The following is a 21,561-nucleotide window of genomic DNA, read 5'->3' as shown; positions in this document are numbered from 1 at the left end:
TCCAACAACGCCGCGGAATACGAAGCATGTCTCCACGGCCTCCGTATAGCCGTCGAGCTCGGCGTCAAACGCCTCATGGTATACGGGGATTCCACGCTGGTTATCAATCAGCTTAATAAAGATTGGTCCTGTTCCAGTGAGAAGATGGACGCTTACTACGCCGAAATCAGGAAGCTTGAAGGGAAATTCTACGGCATCGAGTACCACCACGTGGTACGGGATCAAAACCAAATAGCCGACCAGCTATCAAAGATAGGATCTTCTCGCACCGTGGCTCCACCGGGGGTTTTCGTTCAGGACCTCTTGACACCATCCATTAAAGAAGATAAGGAAGTTGTAGAAGTACCCCCTGCCGAGCAGTTGGTACTCACGATACCTTTGCAGGTCACCGATTAGAGGGAACAGTTCATCAAATACCTCTCCAACGACGAAGTACCCGCCGACAAAATCGAAACCAAACGACTAATTCGCCGAAGTAAGCACTATGTGTTGGTAGACAGCAACCTGATGAGGAAAAGTGCCAAGGAAGGGATACTGCAGAAGTGCATCATCCAAGACGATGGTGTGAAGCTACTCTCCGAAATTCACTCTAGCTCCTGTGGCAATCATGCGGCTTCGAGAACACTGGTCGGCAAAGCTTTCTGAGCAGGTTTTTACTGGCCCACGGCCATCTCCGATGTGGAAAATCTCGTTCGACGATGCGAGGGTTGTCAGTTTTTTGCCAAGCAAATACATGTACCGGCACATGAACTACAGACCATCCCAGCTTCCTGGCCATTCTCATGCTGGGGACTGGATATGATCGGACCTTTTAAACCAGCGCCAGGAGGTTTCTAGTATGTCTACGTCGCCATTGATAAGTTCTCCAAGTGGATTGAGTACAAACCACTCGTCGCAGCTACTGCTAAGAAAGCAGTCGAGCTCTTTGAAGACATCGTACACAGATTTGGTCTCCCGAACAGCATCATCACCGACCTCGGGACAACTTTTACCGGCCATCATTTTTGGAACTTCTGCGAAGAACGCTGCATCTCTGTTAAATACGTTTCCGTTGCTCATCCTAGAGCTAACGACCAGGTCGAACGAGCCAATGGTATGATCCTCGACGCCCTCAAAAAAAGGCTCTATCAGAAAGAAGAAAAAGCATCCGGGCAGATGGCTCAAAGAACTACCAGCTGTGGTATAGGGACTGCGCACTCAAGCTAGTCGCAGTACCGGCGTATCTCCATATTTTATGGTCTACGGCTCAGAGGCCATACTTCCAGCGGATATTGCATTCCGAGCACCCAGAGTAGAAAACTATGATGAAGACCAAGCCGCAGCTGTTCGGACAGAAGACATTGATCGGGCCGAGGAAGAACACCTAGAGTAGAAAACTATGCTATTCGACACTTATTCTTAATATACTTATTTCTTAATAACTCTTGCCATAATCCGTACTCATTTAATAACTTAAACAGCCACTTACTAAGCAAACATTTGTTTTGGACCTCTAAATTTTATATCCCAAGACCTCCCTGGTCCTTAGCAAACATTTATTACTTTATGTTTTTGCTTTTTGGCCCCATAAAACGTAACTTTATGTTTTTTCTTTTGGCCACAAAGTAGAGGATAAAGCACATGTACGTGATCTTTTTTTTCCATTATTTCTTGCAAACATGTTTAGAGTTTTGTTTTTCACCTTTTTTGTCATTCATTATTTGGATTTAGGGGATTATCTGTCCCTCACGTGTGAATTGTGTTGTTGTGCGTGCCTTGATTTTATTTTCACCACCACGTTGCAGCTGTTGTTCATTCACAATGTGGTACTATAGTAATGCAAAGCGACCAGTGCTCTATTGGGCTGCCTAATGTGACTAGCCCATTAACCAAGGAATTCAATTTATAATTTCTAATTATTTAGAAAACCCAAATCAGGGGAAGGTCAATCCGTTATTTTCGAGTATGGAGCACCATTGGCCCCGTTTGGCTGGCAGAATTTTGGCTGAAACTGGTTGAAAAATACTGTTCTGGCTGAATTATTGTAAGAGAAAAACATTGTTCCGGCTAAAAAAAGAAGCCGAACAAGCCGAATACGGGGTAAGCCGAACGAGACCATTTTTGGAAGTGGCTCGGTAGTCGGCATCATTCTCACGCTTTAGTTTTTTCTTCCTTTTTTTTGTCATATATAATAACAAACAAAATAACGTGCGTTTTATATTTTTGTTTTTCATCTATTTTGTCATACATTATTTGAATTTAGGGGATTGTCTGTACCTTATGTGTGAATTGTGTTGTTTTGCGTGCCTTGGTTTTATTTTCACCTTCACGTTGCAGTTACGGTTCATTCACAATGTGGCACTATAAGTAATGCAAGGCGTAGAAGGACCAGAGCTCTATTAGACTGCCTAATGTGACTGGCCCATTAACCAATATCTAATTATTTAAAAAAAATCAAATCCAAGGAAGGTCAATATGTTATTTTCGGATCTGGAGCACCATTGGAAGAGACTCGTTAGTCGGCATCTTCCTCACGTGTTAGTTTTTTCTTCTTTTTTGTCATATAAGATGAAAAGACAACTTACGGAAGAAGATTTGGTCATGGAAAACGTGTACATGAGATCTTGGCCTGTATTAAGGGCCTGTTTGGAACGTAGGAGTTTCTTAGGAATCGCACAGGAATTTCACAGGAATCCATTCAATTTCACAGCAAAAACGCAGGAATAGAGAAAATTTTTCTTGTTCCAAACAAGCCCTAAGTGTTTTTTTTGGGACAGCAACTTCGGAAGCAAAGGAAAAAAGAATTGTTTAGTTGAGTCCAATTACCATGCAAGCTGAGAGCCAAATCGGCTTCTTAGCCGATTAGAAAAGATTGTTTAATAGCCGATTTGGAAACATTGTTTAATAAGAGAGACATGAGTCCAGATGCTCCTCTCGTGGAAAGAAGAGGCAAGAGAAGCTAAAAGATTAAAAGAAAGTGCACACGTCATGATCAGATATGTTTAGAGGACATGTCCGACTACTAGAGATATACGGCCGATTATAGATGTATCGTGAAGATTGAATAGGAGTTTATATCTTACATGTAAGATCACGGATAATGGAGGGCTCATATAGCACGATGTGTAGATCGAACGGTTCTTATAAAAGAAGAGTAAGATCATGCATAACGAAGAACTCATATAGCACAGCGTATAGTTTGAACGGTTATTATAGAGGAAGAGTCTCCCTAAAAAACTCTCTTTTATAGTATGATGGTGATGATACGATGATAATGATGATACGCCGCATTACTCGTATCTGGCCCGTCGCATATTCCATACGCAGGTATTCGTAACCAGGATAATTTGTCTTGATATTTGTATCCCTTAAGCTATATCTGTGTCTGGAAAATATGAGATTGATAATATTCGTCCGTATCCGATGGAGTTACACCATGTTATACTTACATCCCAAACGTGTAAACGACCACAGTTGTGGGCCGGCTTCGACAACTCATGATGCGCATGCACGAAAGCACGATCGTTAAGCCTGCAAATTTGTTTGAGTAACGACATTTAGAGTACGTACCTATTGTCCGTATCCGTCTCGGCGTCTCGCCAGTCGCCATTCGTCTTCCAGAGAGACGACGCCCGGCCCCCAAGTCGACGGGCTCGTGGGCCGTAGCGCCGGGAAGTGCAGCGACGGCAGGCGCTCCGAGGAAACTGCTTCTCACCATCACGTACGTGGCGCGCGCAGAGAGCATTCGCGGTCGGGGGCCGAGCCGGAGAAGAAAGCCGAAGCTCGTCAATATAATGCCGCTGGGCGGACGGCCGGGCCGGGGGCGCGCGGCGGCCGCGAGCTCGCAAAGCACGCTTGCTCACAGTCGCAGCAGCGGCGCAGCAAGTGTGCTCGATCGATCCCACCTCGCCATTCCGCGCGGAAATGGCGGCGAATAAATCGCGCCCCATTCGCGGCTGCATCGCCGGCCATGGTAGCGCGTGCCTGTCACTCCAGCTTCTTTGGAGGGTAGAGTTGGCGAGGGACGCCGGATATCCTTTGAGTTCGATGAGGATCTCCGGCTCCTAGAGCCCCCGCCGCGTCCGCCCACCGGACCCACCGTCGCGCGTAGGCCCGTTGAGAGATCATCACAGGACGCGGCTCTCTGAACCTGGCACACACCGGTTCCGTCCTAACCGGCCGGGCAGAGAAACGTGCCGGAGAAAGAATTCGGTACGAAGCCCACAATGTGTACGGATTGTATGCTGAGTGAGAGAGATAAACTTGTGTGCTGGGTTTGGGTTCGCACGCTTTAACCCTCTCGCCAACTCTTTTGCATTTTTTAATTAATATATATAATTGCATCCATCTTGCCAAACGAGGCATCGAAAGCAACCTTTACATAAGGGCATGTACAACGCGTTTGTACACCTCGTCTGCGTGTTGCTTATTTTACAAAAATAACCCTGTGAACGAGGAGACGAGCCCACCCGTCGTTTCACGAGACGACGAGCGTGGCTCGTGGTCCAAGAAGGCCTTGTCTCTCTAGAGTCGCGTTGTACGGAGGAGTCGACGAGTGCGTGAAGGAAGTTGAGGGCGCGCGGGAGATGATTTTGCACGCCAAATCCACAGCGGCGGCGGGACGAAAGGGCAAGGTCCGCAGCGGGCGGCCCTCTTCCCCAACAGCGGCGCAGCATCGGCTCCGCCCCACCAAGAGAGGTGCACCGGGGAGGTCCGCCCCGCCCGCCGCGCGCTGCTCGGGCGAGCTCTCCCGGCTGCCGCGAGTTTTGGAGGTGTGCGACACATGTTCTGTGGATCTGAAATTTCAGAGTGTCAACTGCTAGACCGTTCTCCTTCAGATCTACAATTGAGTTAGCTGTGGCATTGGGTTGGGTGTCTATCGAGCTGTTGTTGTGAAGTCTTGCAGTTCATTTGTTGGGTTCAAAAGAGTATGCAACTAAACTTTTATTTTTGTACCTGCAGTTCTCTAAAATTCTGCTTTTGTGCTGCTTGTTTGCTCTGCTCTCGCTGTTCTTCTACAGAGAATCGTCTAGCAACTGCAGTCTTAATTCGGTGACGGCAGCATGTAATTCATATATCGATATTAGCAGCATGCTTTTTGTCTATGAGCCCTGTTGTCTTTCAGGTTTTATAGCTGCCTTGATGTGCCTTGTTTATTTGATCAGGTTGAGCTAATTGCCTTGATGAATATATAGCTGCCTTGTTTATTTTTATTTGATCAGGTTGAGCTAATTGCCTTGATGAATATATAGCTGCCTTGTTTATTTCATCAGGTTTAGCTAATTGATTGCGGCAGCTTGCATGGAGCTTTTTCTGTTTAAGTTCTGAAAATCATGGGTCCAGGTTCAGGAAAAGTATGTTTTTTTTTTTCTAAAGTTCTGACTTCAGTTAGTGCACAATGCGGTCATCAGGATGCTGCCTGTAAATATTCCTGAATAACGTACAATGAGCAATTGATGAACTAGTATGAGCGTTTTTTTTCTAGCGTGAGTTAAATATTGCTCTATGTGATTAGCTAGCCACAAAATGGTATATAGGAATGGTATCTGTTCGCTTATGCTGAAATGTTGTGAGAGAAAACAATATTCCATGACTGAAAAGTAGCTCAAGCGAACAGGGCGCATACTTATACTTGATCATAGATACATGGAAGCATTAAACAACCCGCATACAGTCAAATAGATAGCTCATTGTACCATGTGTCTGTTTAGTTGTCTGTGTGTCGGATTCCAAGAACTTGCAGACACTCTCTATCTGTGGGCTGTACATGCCCTAAATGATATATCTATTCTCACTTGTAAATAAAGTTAATTATAAGAGTATACTACCTTCTGACGACGTGCATATTAATTCTTAGTTCGAAATGTAACTTCATTATTACTACAATAAAAAGATTAAAAAGAACACCAAAATGGAACTAATATGATTACCTTAATAAGAATCAATCCCTCAACATCCATTTGTGTTCTCATGAAAAAGATATTTTTAGGCATTTCTTGATGCGAAGTCAAACTGCATATTCTACAAGGGAACCCATTTTCATTTAAGATATCCCTTCCCTTATTATCAAGATCTGCCCAAGTTAAAGGACCACATAGACATAATCAACTGAAGTTTCTTCCACACCAACAATTAGGTTTTGCGTGGTGATGAAGCCCGTAGACTCCCAACACCTAAATTAGGAGGCAAACACATGAGCAATAAAAATTCTAACCAATATATATATACCACGGATGTGTTTGGTTGCCTGCATCCCCTTCATTCTGGCTGGTGGATCCGTATAATTTGAGAAAAAAAGGTTGTTTGGTTGCCTTGCTGAGTGGATGCAATCTGCATGAGCGGATGCAAAAATATGGCCTCATCCTAGCCCGGTGGATATGCTCAAAATGAGCTTCCCTGGACATCTTAGCTGGGTAGATGCAGTGCATCTTATGCTGGCCCACACGTCATCCTCAGACAAAGAGTCAATGTATCCACCCATACAGGCAACCAAACATCTTCATAGGGGATTAGTGTATCCACCCATGCAACCATACCAACCAACCAAACAACAATCTTTTTAGACCAATGTATCCACTTAGCTTGTATCCACTCTTGCAGAATATATGATGCAAGGCTAATGAAAGCAACCAAACACAACTTACACTTATCTACTCATCTAAATTCCCAACACCTACATTGAAAATTTGTATAACTATAAAATAAATGTACAATAATTCAACAAGGCAACAATAGAAAAAGAGGATTGAACCCTAACATGCACGTACTGTTGGAGACTTAGAGGAAATCAAACGGTGAATGGAGAATGTCCATGATGGCGGTTTAACTGTGGTACGTGGAAGCATGGCTAAAAGAATCAACTAGGCCTTGAGGGGGAGGTGATGAAGACTTGATCCCGATTTTCATGGCATAGGATCGATCTTGATAACTAATTCTAGAACAGTCAGATAACTTACTGCAAGTAGCAATAAGCCGATAACTAGTACAACTTGATGACACGCACAAGAAGCCAACCATCGTCTCTTTACGACAGCCTGAACCAAGGATTCACCCAACCATGCATACTCTCAAAGAACTAACCTACGCAATCTGGAATCAACGGACTAGGTGCACGAATTGGGTGCCGATGACGCGTCCGCTTCTGTAAATAAGCAAAGGTGTAGAGCTCACTCTCTGAAATTTGTTAAGACACAGTTAAACAAAGGGGTTTGCATTCGATTATCAAAGGTATTTTCTTGCTTAGATATAAAGGGATACTTATACAAGAAACAACCCTCTTGGATGGGTGTAAATTGGGCTTCTAGTTTTTGAAGATAAGCTGGGTGAAAAGTCTCCACAAGATGAATTCCAGAGGAGTCTTTGCGCAACTATTAGTCTCTTGAGCAGTCTCCACTAATCTTGTCATAATTCCTTGTTGAAAGTCCAAATGATACATCATTTGTTGCGTAGGAAATAGACTTGAATGAGCTTTTCATCCATATATAATATGAAACCCAAATATTCACATTATAGTGTGCATGGCTCGTGATATTTGGTGCATCTTCCAGAAAGCATTGAAGTCAATAGTTTGTTGCAACTTCATGTAATTGTTCACCATCTTTGTGTAATCCTTTCTCCACTTGTGCAACATACATGCTGGACTCCCTATAAAACTCTATGTCTCTATGTAATCTACCTTAGCTTGGATGAAGAGTTGTTCCACCTCACGTATTCTTTTGTCAGCTTCATGTAACCAATTTCACCTTGTGCAATAAATGTCTTATCACGCATAAACCTTGTCTAATCATTTGCACAACTATTGGGTAGTATAAAGTTCTTGTCAAAATTGAAGTATGGTATATAAAGGAATGGCTTCACCTCTTGTTGTAACTTGTTGGCATGCATTTTTACAAATATTCTTTGGTTTACACGAGTTAATCCATGGTTGACGCTCGTTACTTCATAGTTTAATTATGGTGATCGCCGATTGATTGAGAGTCCTCATCAGGAGGGGATTTGAATAGGCTAGTTGTTGAAAATTCAAAACAAACTCGTACCAAAATTAGATATAGAGCAGAGGTCCGGTTTTAACCGAATATCTGGTGCTCGACCAGATACCCACCCAAAACTAGGGGTCCAGTCAGATAACCAAAGTCCCTACATGAACTACAAACTTGACCAACAAAATTTAGATTGACTTGTTACCGAGGCCTTTAGGTGAAGTTAGAAGATGTCTACAAGTGTATCATGCAACCATAAATACTTGGACAAGTCATGAGGAACATAAGAACACAAGGAGATACAAGATTTAACCCCGATGTTCAACCAATCCACAAATAAATATCTACGTCCTTGTTATTGAGGAAGCGACCAATGCTTAGGTATCAAGCGATTCACAAATATCAAGCTCAAGCGATTCACAAATATCAAGATCAACGGTTGTTACTAGAATAGTTGAGGTCATACAAACTTCTCGGAGCACTCCAAAAGAGGATGGGTGCTTGAATGGATAACTCTTTGTTGGCTAGGATTTAGTGAATCATATACTAAAAAATTCAAATCTATGTCTTGCAAGTCTCTAAATACTCAAGAGAATGGGAATGAACTTCTTGTATTCAAATCTCTTAACCCCAAGCTCTCTTCCACCCAAATCAACACTCCAAATCTCAAATCCTACAAAGAGGCAAATGAGAGGGAGGAATGAATGCTATGGATGGTTTATCTCAAAGTGATCGAAGAGTTACGAGCGAGAGGGTGCAGGAGTATATATACTCAACCCCAAAATCTAACCATTATTGTTCATGTGAGTGCATTAACGGACCTCTGATTGTTCCATGAGATGTGGAGTCCTAGAGATAAAAACATGCACCGAACGAACCCAAAGCTGGACCTCCCATAGTCCCATAGGGATCGGATGTTTGATGCTCTGGACAGAACTCAAAATTGGACCGCCGGTCTAACATGGGCTGTAAAAATAGAGAATCTACACATATGGTTCAATGACTAACCGTAGAAATCAAATTTCATAGGTAGGTTTATTAGGTACTTTGCTTGTAGAAATGAACTTTTCATAGGTGTTCTATTACGTCTGCCACTAGTAAAAATCGATCCACATGCCACATCAATAAAAATAAAAAATAGACGTCCGTCTATGTAACACCCTCGGTGTTACACTGCACAATCTTTTGCTAAAACAGTGCATATCATCATATTTATGTGTAAATGCATGTGATATTGTGTGTAAATCAATGTACATAACTTAAAACGACCAACGAAAATGCTTAACGAAAGGTCGTTCGTGACGTATAAAATTTCTAGTACGGATGTTCATGAATTTTTATTGAACGGAAACACTATAGAACGTACATACAGAACTTTAGTAAAGTTGGAAGTACAAACCATGTAGGTGACGATGAAATACTTGAGGTCAAAAAATGAATTCAGTAGCAAGCATACCAAATAGCTTGAAAATCGAATTCGACACGAATCGATCGAGACTTAGTCGAATTTCCTAAGTCAGAAAATGGTTTGACAATGCCAAGTTTGGCAATTTTTGTAGAGCAATTAGGTTAAGGGGTGGTGTGGTTTCATGGATGGTTTTAGTAGCTTGATGTGCCCTCTTCAGAATGCTATAGGTGGTTTGGTGATTAGATTAATGTTTTAGGGTTTTTCGAACGCTTTAAAAATTGTGCACACAACGTTCCCGGACGATTCCTCGGGTTGACGCGGTCACCATGTCCCTGTGCCGTCGTTGGCGCACCGGCCGCGCGAGCGCGTGTTTGGCCACACCTGGCTGGTCTAGGTGACCAGCTGCTGGGCGTGCAGCTGCTCCTCCCCCACTGCCATGACGTGCGCTGCTGTCCACGTCGCTGCTGGTGCCTTGGGACTGCCTGCGCCACTCCGTGCCGACTCTGCTCCGCCAGTCGCCATCGCCGGTCCGCTCAGATGCAGTGGCAATTCCAGGGCCACAGCCGTCATCGCCAGCATGCACGTTTCCTCTATGTTGTGTTGTCACTTCGCGTGCACCCACGCTGCTTGCGTCGCATTGCCACTGCCGCTGCTGCGCGCGCCTGCGGCACCGGCACATGGCCGTGTCACCGTCGGCTTGCCAATTAAGGCGTTGTGGCTGCATGAGCCGTGTCGACTCCATACGCGCACGTGTAGCCTCCTATGGGTGACCTTGTCCTCTTCTATTGAGTGGCAAGCGCCACGCTGCGCTCCCTAGTCATCTCTAGCTTTAATGGCGTCACGCCGGAGTCACTGAGCCGCGCCAAGGCCCGCTCGCAGCGCCGGTCTAATCCAAGCAATTGAGTGCGCCAGATAATTGAGTGGGAACCTAGCTACACGCCGAGCCCACCCTTGGTCGCAGCCGTGCGCCATAGAGCTCTAATTTGGAGTCTTCTCCCCCATCGGCCATCTTAAGGCTGAACAGCGACGCTCACCCAATTCACATCGTGTCGTCCACCTCCGTTCAATTCATTGGCACTGTGTCTTCGCCCTATTTCCCTCCATCCCATGCGCACCCCATTCCCACCACCGCTGCCTTCCCGGCGCCGCTGGCTCGGTCGCGCCACCGCCACTATCGCAAAGCTTGCCATGCGTGCGTGGCCGAACGCACTCGGTCCGTCCTCGGTCAAGCCACCTCATCTGGTAGGTTCTGGGTGAGTTGCTGATGCCCATTCTTCGGTTCGTCTCTGTCGTTTGTGCTTTCGTTCATGGGAACATGGTCGCCGCCGCTCGGCTATGGAGGGAGCTCTGGACCACGTCTTCGTTCATCGCTTCATCGCCCATCGCTTCGAGTTTGCGTCTAGGTGAGAATCGGCTTGCTATTGGGGGCGGGGAAGGGCTGGTCTGGCTGGTGTAACCACCATGTGCTAGCGCCGCCGCGCCGGTGCGTGCGCGGGTGCCTGGGGGACTTGGCTGTGGTAAAGAAGGAAAGGGGAGGGGCGTATTTGTAAAATAGTTGACTAAAGGAATAGTGCTGTGGACCTCGGTTGGATTCGTCATTAGCGTGAGGACATTTTAGCAAATGTACCAGCGCGCGTGGGCCTCCCCGTTGTGGGCCGTCGTCGCGTGGTTGGGCCGCGTCCACATGGGCCGCGCTGGTGGGTTGCGTGCACATGCGCAGGAGTGGGCCGCGCTGCTCGCTCGCGGGCTGCGTGGTGGATTTAGTTTTCCTTTTTCCAGTGAATTAATAAATGTTTATTCAATTTAGTTTTAAGCTGATCTTTGTAAAATTATAGTAAATTCTGTAGGTATCCAAAAATAGTGAAACAAAATTTATTAGGTTCACAAAAATGCTATCTATCTGTTGGTGTAGTTATTTTATAGTTATCTATGATAATGATAGATTCATTAATTCATTTAGGAAAGCTTAGTATTATTTAACTTAATATTTGTAGGAATTTTTATGGCAAATTAGTGATAGATTTAGCCGTGAAATTTTTACAATAGGCTTACTAAATTATTTTGTGCTCACTGTAAATTTTGTAGCCCTAGAGTAGGTTGATAAATAGAGTAGCTAGTATTCCTTGTTTTATCATATATAGAGTAAATCGATATTAAGAATATGGATTCCTTTAGTTGCTAAGTTAATACATGAAATGTTTCATACCTATTTAGTGGGAATGATAGGTAACGTAGCGTCTTAGTTGGTAGAGCTAGTATAGTAGCTTGCCAGATGTGTTTTATTTTAAGAGTTGCTGTTGCCGTATTATTAAGTGTTGCATCATCATTTCATGCATGTAGATAACGAGTTGGTAGAGTTCATGCCTGCAGACGAATAGGACTACGAGGAGATCATTGAAGAGTATGAGGAGGAGATTCTCATATAGAAAGGAGCCCTGAAGCTATCAGTTGCTGACTTTGTTGACACCCCACCGGCCCAAGGCAAGCTCCGGTGCATAACCCTTATTTTTAATGATCACCGAATATATATGATGTGCATTTACGTATAGGCATTTTATGGAAAGTACATGCATAGATATACCTACCTATGAGTCCTACTAGTATAGGTCGAGTAGCTGCTATGCTCAGAATTTCAGTAGCGTGGGTAACTTACCGTTACTCACAATAGGTGATCATTAAGATTACTCATGATAAAATAGTGGAAATGAAAATAGAGACCGGGCAGTGATATGATTTGGGTATTGTTGGGTGTAAGAGGTTGTGTCATGCGGCTAACAGGGCATAGCTTGGTTATACTTTTTCCCTATCTATGTCGGTTAAGGACCAGCCGTTACATTGGGTTCTAGGCAAATCACAGACTTATTATCCCTAGCACATACTTGGGTATGGGTGCAGGGAAGACTTGTTGCTCTCTTGTCATGGGTTTCGGCTCTTTTCAGACCAACTGATTGGAGACGAGGATGGTGGAGGTCTAATCACCGCACTGAGTCCGGGACTTAGGAGTTGGGGCTTGGAGTCCAAGTTTGAACGAGAACCTAGACCCTTTGATAGGAGAGTGATGGGTTGGTCCTACTTGTGACTAGGGTGCAAGCGGGGCATGTGTTTCAGGGTACCTAGCTGGGCATATTAATTCACGAATCGCCGGCATTCTGGTACGACTTGTCTACAGTCTAGCACCATAGTAAGAACTAAAAGATGAAAGGTGATGAAATAGAACTGTTTGTTCAACTCTTGCTTGAAAGTAGAACATGTGCTTACATAGAATGGCTAGATAATAAAATAACCATGACTGCTAATAATAACATAAATAAGGATTCACTATTAGTATTGCTTTTTGTAAAAGGAAACCAACAAACTATAAAGCTTATCATATCCCTTGGAGTTAGAAAATTATTCGCACTAGTCGGATAAGTGTTACGAGTACATTGTGTACTCAGGGTTTATTTACCCCTGTTGCAGGTACTTCTTGAGGAGGAGCCGTTGTGCGAAGGATTCTTCTGATGGGCATAGACGGATCCTTGTTTATTATCGATAGATATTTATTTGATGTTTATTTTCATTCCGCTGTTTAATATTCCGCACTCTGAATTTGGTAATGTAATAATACATTTTTTAAGAACTCTGAATGTATGAAATGGACTAAGTTTTGTAACTTATTCTCATTATTGGATCCTTAGGGGAAAATGTGGATTATTTGGGCTCTCCCTCGGGGTGTGCTCGATGGAACCCGCTCGATGTAGCTCGCTCTCAGGGTGCTTAGTGTTAGTGGAAGACAAGCACCTCCGTAAGTGTGTTATTTCGGACGGTTCTGCCACAGTTGGTATCAAAGCCAATAATGAGTTTACGAGTTTCATCACCCTTTTCAAAACCTAAAATTTGACCAACAAAAGTTTTGTGAAAAGTAGGATGCGATAAAATTATCTAAATAAGTATAAGCCCTAGCAATATGGTCTATCTAGGATAGCAGCACTAGTTTTATCTAACCAATTTTCTGCAGGTGCACTGACTTACGCTACGTAAGAATCGTTAGCAAAGCAGAAAGTGAGTGTGCGATGTGCCAAAATTTTTGCGAATTCCGCTATATTCCGGCTTGAGTGAACATACAGGCCGATGCATATATCATGATAAGAGAATCTTGTTTAAACTGAACTCCCCTACACGTATAATTGGATTAGTAAATTGATAGGATGAACTAAAAGAATGGTTTAATAACATATTATCATTTCTCTAATCTCTTGTTCCTGATCTGGAGGGTTGTCCTAAATGGTTGGTTCCTATCTATTACAGATGAACCTGAGGTCCGGTTACGGGAGCACCAGTGCTGGAGTGGGCCATGGTCTTGGCGAAGGCCAAGGCAAAAGTGGCTGGGGCAATGGGAACGGCAACGGGGAGAGCCATGAGGCTCCGCTTCTGGCTCCTCCTCCGCCACCACCACCTCCGATGACTCATGTGGAGATGATGGCAGAGATGTTGGCTGCTCATCGTGAGTCAGCCCGTGCCATGGAGCTGCTGGCATAGGCTATCGGTGGCTTCGCCCGTGGAGGCCATAGGGTCAATGGTGGGAATAGGGGTGGTGCCTGTGGTCCTGAGGGACCCTACTCTTATCAGGATTTCTTAAAGATGCACCCACCCATGTTCACGCCGATGGCTGAGCCTCTAGATGCAGAGCATTGGCTTCGTATTCTAGAGCAAAAGTTTCTGCTACTCACAGTAACTAAGGAGCAGAAGGTGCGCTTTGTGGTGCAACAACTGTTGGGATCTGCTAGTGCATGGTGAGACACATTCAATGCCATGCAGCCGGTGGATCACCGGGTGACCTGGCAGGAGTTGACTGCGGCCTTCAGAGAGTATTATATTCTTGCTGGTGTTCTAAACAGGAAGTTGACAGGATTTCTGGACCTGAGGCAAGGAAGCATGTCTATGATGGACTATGTCAACAAGTTCAACCACTTGTCGCAGTATGCTGGGACTCATGTTGATATAGATGAGAAGAAGAGAGACCATTTCTATCGTAGCCTCTCTTGTATCTTGCAAAAGGAGTTATATACAGGAAATTATCAGACCTTTGGGGCGATGATGAACGCTGCTATTGCTATAGAGGGATTGCAGCGTGACTCTTAGGCAGAATGGAAGCACAAGCGGGTGGCTACTGGGTCTTCTAGTCACCCCTAGGTGTAGAAGGTATAGGTTGTCAGGCAGGTGCCATATTAGTCTTCGGGTGGGCATTCATTTCAACAACCTTAGCAGACCTTTCAGGCTCCTTCCACTCAATATCGTGCACCTACTCAGTAGGTGCAACATCAGCAGCCCCAGGGATAGCAGGTCCCACCTCATCTAGGATAGGGGAACAAGCTCGGTGCTTGTTTCAAGTGTGGCAAGGAAGGCCACTATGCCTAGGAGTGTCCGAAAAACTAGCCTGCACAATCAACTCAGACCTCAGCTAACTCTCAGTTGATCAAGCGAACAGTTATAAAGTAGAAAGTGCCAATGACCCGATCTGGACAGGTTAATTTCACAGAGGCTGAGGAAATATTGCAAAATGAACCGGTGATGGCTGGTATGTTCACCATTGATTCCCATCCAGCTTATGTGTTGTTTGATTCTGGCGTATCACATTCATTTATGAGTATGAGATTTGCACACCGACACAATATACCTCTTATGGCTATACCTTTTTCCTATAGAATCAGTACTCTGGGTGCGCAGTTGTGCATTAATACTCGGACGAACATATTGGGCTTAGTATTAGCCACTCACACTTACCGTCTCTAGTTCATGGTGCTGCCTGGGCAAGGCATTGATGCAATTCTGGGAATAAACTGGTTGCGGGTTTATGGGGTAGTCTTGGATCTAAAGCAGAGAGTTGTTGAGTTACGACTTCCTTCTTCTAAGGATAGGATGTCCCTTCTTAAGCCCTCAGATCTAGTCTTACCTGTTGCTACTCATGCTGAAGACTCTCCTGATTTTGCCTCTATTCCTATGGTCTGTAAGTTTCCGGATGTCTTTCCTAAAGATCTACTTGGGTTGCCACCGAATAGAGATGTGGAGTTCTCCATTGAGTTAGAGCCTAGTACCGCTCCTATCTCCCGATGCCCGTACCGTATGGCCCTAAAGGAATTAGCTGAAATGAAGAAACAGTTAGAAGAGTTGTTGGAAAAAGGATTCATCCATCTTAGCTCATCACCACGGGGTTGTCTAGCCACTTTTGTGAAGAAGAAGGATGGCACACTTCGGATGCACGCGGATTACCACCCTCTTAAAATGGTAACCATTAAGAACAAGTATCCTTTACCTCGTATTAATACTTTGTTCAATCAACTAGCTGGTGCCAAGGTGTTCTCCAAGATTGATCTCCATTTAGGCTATCATTAAATCAAGATTAGACCGCAAGATATACCAAAGACAACCTTTTCTACTAGGTGTGGGATGTATGAATACCTAGTCATGTCTTTTGGTCTCACCAATGCTCCTGCATTCTTTATGTACCTGACGAATTCAGTCTTTATGCCGAAGTTGGATAAGTTTGTGGTGGTATTCATTGATGATATCTTGATATATTCCAAGAACAAGGAAGAGCATGCCCAACACCTTCGGATAGTACTGACTCGATTAAGGGAACACAAGCTATATGCTAAATTCAGCAAGTGTGAATTTTAGTTGGATCGAGTGCAGTTTTTGGGACATGTTCTGACCCCTGATGGCATATCTATAGATCCAAGCAAGGTACAAGACATGCTAAATTGAAATTCTCCTAAGTCAGTGCATCAGATTCGTTAGTTCCTTGGTCTTGCTGGATATTATCGATGCTTCATCCTAGATTTCTCTAAGATAGCTCAGCCGATGACCAAGCTACTCCAAAAAGAAGCCAAGTTTGCTTGGAGCCCAGCTTGTGAAGAAGCCTTCCAAGCTTTGAAGAACCTTCTTACCACTGCTCCTATCCTAGCCCAACCAGATATCGATAGACCTTTTGATGTATATTGTGATGCCTCGAAGACGGGGTTGGGATGTGCGCTTATGTAGGAAGAGCGTGTGATAGCTTATGCTTCATGCCAATTGAAAAAGCATAAAGTGAATTACCCTACCCATGATTTAGAGCTGGTTGCTGTGGTCCATGCTCTAAAAATTTGGAGGCATTATTTGTCAAGCAACAAGGTACACATTTTTACAGATCATAAGAGCCTCAAGTATATCTTCACTCAGTCTGAGCTGAACATGAGGCAAAGGAGATGGTTGGAATTTGATGAGGACATGACACCCATGCATATGACCATGTTTGGCACATGGTATGGAGGGGTAGGAGGCCAGCAAGGGTGTCCAAGTCAAGAAGGAGGCCCAAGGCTAATTCGGTTTGAGTCCCCAAGGTGGAGGCCCAAAGCAACTCAAGTTCGAGTCTGCCTCGGCCTCTAGAACCAGTCTTCCTTAAACTGGTCACCCAGGACGCATCTAGACTCTGTTTTCGACAATCCACATATGGTTGGAAAGATAATTTGATAAGGTAACCAATCCAAGTGGTCTGAAGTCAAAATCCCTTCAGAATCAATAGGAATAGTCAAAAAAATTTAGCTTCCAGAATCTACTAGGGTGCTGCGACACCGTCTTTTGGTCCGTTGGACCGTGCATCATGTTTGGGCCGATTGGGAGGGCACATCCATGGTAGGCGATGACCCTAAGACCTTTATAATCATATGCTGCCACCATCATTAGGTTTTGGGGTTTTGCTTAGATTAATCTATCAAGAATAGTTTCACCGTTCATCAGTTTTTGAGACCCCAACTTCGTGAGATTAATCATTCATCTGCAATTTGGTTGTGTTCTTTCTTGTTCTTGCTTGTGTTCTTCATTGCACAGGTAGGGATTAGCCTTCTTGGTGAGGTCAACCAGATCCGTGTCTCGGTTGATAACTAGAGGAGTTATGGTGCTAAGATTGTAGGGGTCGATCTTTTGATCTGAAGCCAGATCAGTGTGTCATTCTTCGCCACAACGATAGTTACCTCTACCTGATTGAAGATCAGGATCCCCGTTTCCATTAAGTGGTATCAGAGCTAAGGTATACTATCAGGTTCATATTTATCCCCTAGTTTTGAGTGTTTCATATTCATCCCCATTAGAATTGATCAAGGATTATAACTTGGAGGTACATTATCACCTAGGAAAGGCCAATGTGGTAGCTGATGCTTTGAGCCGGAAGTCATATCTGGTTGAAGAAGCACCTTTGTCTCCCAACCATGCTAAGGTGCTAGCTCACATTTCCTTAGTCTTAGACTTACTTGAGCAGATTATTATGGACCAAAGGCAAGATACTTTAGAAATTCCTCATATTAAGAAACTAATTGCCAAAGGCGTGGTCCTCAGTTCAGTATTGATGAGCAAGGTGTAGTGAGGTACAAGGATAGATTGGTGGTTCCATCAAATGAGGAGCTGAGAAGGAAGATTTTGAATGAAGCTCACCATTCCAAATTGTCTATTCATCCTGGCAGTAACAAGATGTACCATGATTTGCAACACTTATATTGGTGGTCCAATATGAAGCAAGACATCACCAAGTACGTCACGGAGTGCGACACTTGTGGGAGAGTTAAGGCAGATCACATGCGTACCCCAGGATATTTGTAGCCCTTGCCCATTCCTGTTTGAAAATGGGCAGATATTTCTATGGATTTTATTGTGGGTTTGCCCCGCACATCCAAGGGCTATGACTCTATTTGGGTCATTGCGGACTGTCTCACTAAGTCTGCTCATTTTCTTCTGGTGGACACCTGATATTCAGATAGGAAGTATGCCCAGATATATTTTGACCGGGTTGTAACCCTACACGGAGTTCCCCTTACTATCATCTCTAATAGAGAGTCAATTTTTGTCTCTCGTTTCTAGGAGCAACTACAGCAATGTCTTGGTACTCGTCTCCTTAGAAGCTCAGCTTATCATCCACAAACTGATGGCCAAACTAAAAGGGTGAACCAGGTACTTGAGGGCATGTTGAGAGCTTGTGCCATTTCTTTTCCTGAGAAGTGGGATGAATGCCTGAAGTTAGCTGAGTTTTCTTACAACAATAGCTAGCAAGAAAGCATTCGTATGGCACCATTTGAAGCTCTATATGGAAAGAAATATAGGACACCACTTAATTGGGTTGAAGTGGGAGACCATGGATACTTTGGGCCTGACTTCATCAAAGAAGCTTGAGAGCAAGTCAGCATTATTCAGAGTCATTTGAAGGCAGCTCAGAGCCGACAGAAAGCTTATGCGGACAAGCGAAGAAGGCCTTTGCAGTTTATAGTTGGGGATCATGTGTACCTCAAGGTATCTCCTATGAGAGGGGTGCATCGGTTTGGTGTCCATGGCAAGCTAGCCCCTCGATATATGGGTCCTTACTAGGTTTTGGAGCAGTGTGGCCCGGTTGCTTATCATCTCTAGCTCCCAGATATTTTATCGGCGGTACACAATGTGTTTCATGTATCACAGCTAAAGAAATGTTTGCGGGTCCCTGATGAAGTGGTGGAAATTGAAGGGCTTCCCCTCTAGCCTGACTTGACTTATATTGTGCACCCTGTTAAGATTTTGGATGAAAAAGAAAGAGTGACAAGGAACAATGTGGTGAAATTCTACAAAGTTTAGTGGCAAAACCACTCGGAGGATGAAGCCACATGGGAACAATAGGACTATATCTTGAAGCATTATCCCCATCTTCTTTCTGGTTCAGTGAGATAGTTGTTTACATTGAAATGTATTTCTCATATCTTTTCCCACACTAGGCACATGAAATCTCGGGACAAGATTTTATTTTAGGGGGGTAGACTTGTAATACCCTTGGTGTTACACCATACAATATTTTGCTAAAACACTGCATAGCATCATATTTATGTGTAAATGCATGTGATATTGTGTGTAAATCAATGTACGTAACTTAAAATGACCAACGGAAATGCTTAACGAAAGGCCGTTCGTGACGTATAAAATTTATAGTACGGATGTTCGTGAATTTTTATTGAACGGAAACACTATAGAACATACATATGGAACTTTAGTAAAGTTGGAAGTACAAACCATGTAGGTGACGATGAAATACTTGAGGTCAAAAAATGAATTCACTAGCTAGCATACCGAATAGCTTGGAAATCGAATTCGACGCGAATCCGATCGAGACTTAGTCGAATTTCCTAAGTCGGAAAAGGGTTTGACAAGGCCAAGTTTGGCAAATTTTGTAGATAAATTAGGTTAAGGGGTGGTGATGTAGACTAGGCCTGATCTTTTGAAAGGTATGATAGCGTCGATTGGTGGAGACTCGACGTTCACGATCTAGGCTTCGAACCAAGATTGATTCGGACCCCCGCAACCGTTACAGCACTGCTCCGTTGGTTATCAACCACGCGAACGCGATTGACCCAGATCTTCCAAAAGGTATGATAGCGTCGATTGGTGGAGACTCAACATTCATGATCTAGGCTTCAAACCAAGATTGATTCGGACCCCCGCAACCGTTACACTACTGCTCCGTTGGTTATCAACCACGCGAACGCGATTGACCTCGCCGAGAAGGCTTTCCTACAAGCGAATCGAGAACACAAGCAAGAACGGGATGAACGCAATCTGAAATTACAAATAAATATGAGGCTTATGAAATCAAGAAGGAGTTCAAGTCTTTATTCGAAAGGACTAATCGCCACAGGCGAACAAGATCAAGAACTAGGGCCCTGGTTCACAGCAAGCGGCCTTAGCGGCGACAGTTGCAGCAAAACGATGTCTGTTTCATAAGGAAATCAAAAACTAAACAAAACCTAAACCCTAAGGAGAGCAATGACTGGTATTTATAGAGTCTTGGGCATCACCCCCTGGACGCGCCCCCTAATGGGCCCAAACACGATACACGGTCCAACGGACCAAAAGATGGTGTCGCAGCACCCTGATAGATTCTGGATGCTGACTTGTTTCGATGATTCCTGTTAATTCCGAAGGGATTTTGACATGAGACGAATTGGGTTGGCTTCCTTATCAAATTAGCTTTCCAACCATATGTGGATCGTCGAAAACGGAGTCCGTATGCATCCTGAGTGACTAGTTTAAGGCAGACTGGTCCTGGAACCCGAGACAGACTCGAACTTGAGTTGCTTTGGGGCTCCACCTCGGGGACTCGAACCGAATTAGCCTCGGACCTCCTTCTTGCTTAGGACACCCTCGCTGATCTCCTTGGTCTCCATATGGTTCTCCAAGCATGGTCATATGTATAGAGGTCATGTCCTCATCAGGTGGTGTGGTTTCATGGCTGGTTTTAGTAGCTTGATGTGCCCTCTCGAGAATGGTACATGTGGCTTGGTGATTAGATCAATGTTTTAGGGTTTTTTGAACGCTTTAAAAGTTGTGCGCACAATGTTCTCAAACGATTCCTCGCATTGACGCGGTCACCATGTCCCTGTGTCGTCGTCGGCGCGTTGGCTGCCCACGCATGGGTGCGTGTCTGGCCGCACCCGGCTGGTCACGATGGCCGACTGCCAGGCGTGCAGCTGCTCCTCCCCCACTGCCACGACGTGCGTTGCTATCCACGTCGCTGTCGGTGCCTTGGGACCACCTACGTCACTCCATGCCGGCTCTGCTCCGCCAGTCGCCATCGCCGGTCTGCTTGGGTGCAGTGGTGATTCTAGGGCCGTAGCTATCATCACCAGCACACACATTTCCTCTGTGTTGCATTGTCACTTCGCGTGCACCCACACTGCTTGCGTCGCATCACCACTGTTGCTGCTACGTGCGCCTATGGCATCGGCACATGGCCGTGTCGTGGTCGGCTTGCCAATTAAGGCGTTGTGGCCGCGCGAGCCATGTCGACTCCATACGCACATGTGTAGCCTCTTGTGGGTGACCTTGTCCTCTTCAATTGAGTGGCAAGCGCCACACTACGCTCCCTGGTCGTCTCCGCCTTTAATGGCGTCACACCAGAGTCACTGAGCCACGCTAAGGCCAGCTCACAGCGTCGGTCTAATCCAAGCAATTGAGTGCGCCAAGTGGTTGAGTGGGAACCTAGCTACACACTGAGCCCGCCCTTGGTCGCAGCCGTGCATCGTAGAGCTCTAGTTTGGAGTCTTCTCCCCCATCGGCCATCTAAAGGCCGAACGACGGCGCTCACCCGATTCACCTCGCACCATCCACCTCCGTTCAATTCATTGGCACTATGTCTTCGCCCTATTCCCCTCTATCCCGTGCACACCC

Source organism: Miscanthus floridulus, chromosome 6 (genome assembly GCF_019320115.1).
Source record: "Miscanthus floridulus cultivar M001 chromosome 6, ASM1932011v1, whole genome shotgun sequence".
Lineage (NCBI taxonomy): Eukaryota > Viridiplantae > Streptophyta > Magnoliopsida > Poales > Poaceae > Miscanthus > Miscanthus floridulus.
The sequence above is the reverse complement of the archived record's forward strand: the minus strand, read 5'-3'. Positions refer to the sequence as shown.